The sequence below is a fragment of the Myotis lucifugus genome, unplaced genomic scaffold, assembly GCF_000147115.1.
Source record: "Myotis lucifugus unplaced genomic scaffold, Myoluc2.0 scaffold_354, whole genome shotgun sequence".
NCBI lineage: Eukaryota > Metazoa > Chordata > Mammalia > Chiroptera > Vespertilionidae > Myotis > Myotis lucifugus.
Genome location: NW_005871402.1, coordinates 771,895 through 774,434, shown reverse-complemented (window position 1 = coordinate 774,434; position 2,540 = coordinate 771,895).

The following is a 2,540-nucleotide window of genomic DNA, read 5'->3' as shown; positions in this document are numbered from 1 at the left end:
CTAAAATTATTAAAAATCCTGGGAGTCTAAGTGCAGATTCCAGGAAGAACAGAGTTTCTGAAGAAGCTTCAGAGCACTTCCTGGAGTCCAATTTAGACATCTCACTTTCTTAAAATCAGAGCATCTGACCTAGTCATAGACATTGCATATAAGCTTTATGACAGGGGCTTTGGTCCCACCCTCCAACAGCTCCAGGCATTTCCAACCTCCAAAGCTACATCTGCCCATCAAATACATTTTTGAAAGATTTGGGCATGTGTGAGGCAGGGAGTTAGAACTGAAAACTTTTATAGATCTTGGCTTTAAGGGGGGGAGGTGGGTGAAGGTAACCATATATCATGATTTTCCCAGGATACTAGTTTATACATATTATCCAAGCATGATTGTTCCTATTTGTAAAATAAGTTGTATCTTTATCTACTTAATAAAAGGGTAGAAAAGCTGTATTTCTTGTTCCAGAGAAGCAGAAATATTCATGCCTCTTTCTGGAGCTCGGGAAGGAAACAATATCCACCTAAGGCACCAGCATCCTAAATTTGGGGTGATATTTCACTTCTCTGGGACCTTAGTTGTAGCAAAACCTTATGCTCTCAGAGACACTTCTAGAACAGGAGGTCCAGAGACCTCCACAGAAGAGGAATTTATTTGTTAAAAAGGAGCACACAATAAAAATAATTGTCACATAATGAAATAATATGCATGAAGGACACCCACAAAAAAAGAAAAGAAAAAAACCCAACAGCATAGAAACTTGAGATAATAAGCATTTTATATACAGACTATGGCTCTGCCATCACCTCTCTCCGCATTCATTCTCCCCTCTTCTTTCTAATGAAAGTCACACACATACACACTCATATACACACATGAGTTTTAGTTGGGAAAGTAGCTACTGGCCATGTGGCTAAGTTTTGAATGGGTGTGCTTTTGAGCATCTTCCATATCACTTCCTTGAAAAAACTTTTCTTATTCTCCAGCACTTTCTTATCTCTTCCCATAAGCCAGAACAAGGATGTGGTGCTGATGAGCCAGCATTGCCCCTGCCAGACATGCTAACGAGAGTAACATCCTAGTCAATGGCAGAATAACAAGAGGAAAAATTCTGTGTCCCTGACAACTGTGTAGATTAAAGCTATACTCCCTTCCTAACCTATTATGTGAGAAAGAAATGCAGTTCTATTATTATGTGAGAAATACAGTTCTTTGTTAAATCAAAAGTATAATTTGTGTCTCTTTTTAAAATCAGTTTAATTTTTTTTTTCAACTAGAGGCCTGATGCACGAAATTAGTGCAAAGGGCTCGGTCCTCACAGTCCCAGCTTTGTCCAGGAGGTCGTCTGGGAGGTCGCTCAGCTGTCCAGTCTAATTAGCATATTACACTTTTATTATTATAGATTACAGTCTATTTTCAATATTATTTGTATTGCTTTTAGGTATACAGCATAGTGGTTAGTTAATTAAATACTTTCAAAATATCCCTCCTGAACTTTCCAGTACCCACCTGGCATCATAGTTATTATAATATAATTGATTTATTCCCTATGCTGTACTTTATGTAACTGTCAGTTTGTTTCTTCACCTCTTTCATCCAGTCTGCTCTGTGTCTGAGTCTTTTTCACTTTTGTTTGTTCATTTATTTTCTTTAAATTTCACATATAAGTGAAATCATATACTATTTGTCTTTCTCTGACTGACTTATTTCACTTACCATAATACCATTTAGATCCATCCATGCTGTCACAATTAATAAGATTTTACCCTTTTTTATGACCAAGTAATATTCCACTGTATATTTGTACTGAGGCTTAATCATTAGAGATAACAGAACATAATGCCAAAGTCAACAGTGACTGAATATCAATTTCAGAAGGGGAGAATATAAATAAAAGAGGCAATATTTTAAGGATAATGAGTGATAATTTTCCAGGATTTTGGAATATGAGAATCTTCAGAATGAAAAGTCCACGTCACCCCAAAGTCTGTACCTAAACACTGTAATAAATCTGCAGAACTCCTAAGGGTAATAGAAATTAATATATGGTGATGGAAGGAGACCTGAATATGGTGGTGAACACACAACACAATACACAAATGATGTATTATAGAATTGTATACCCAAAACTTATGTAATTGTATTAATCAATATCAATCTAATAAATTAAATAAAAAAAAATTAATATAGGCAACTAAAATGAAGTCAGCTGACTTCAAAACAACAAGAGCAAATGCAAGAAGTAAATGAAATAACATCCTATATAATAAAGAGCTAATATGCAAATGGTTGTCACACCCTCACACCATCATGCCATAACAGCTCAGACACTCAACACTGGGAGAGAGGAATGGGGACCAGCCAGGCACAAATGAATTCATGAGAGAGGAATGGCAACCAGCCAGGTGAGGGGCAAGCTTCCCGCCCCATGGTCCCAGGCACCAGCAACTAGGGCTGTGGCCCGGGAGAGGAACAAGCTGCCCATCCCACAATCCTGGGCACCAGCAGCTGGGGCTGAAGCCCGGGAAAGGGACAAGCCCCCACTCTGT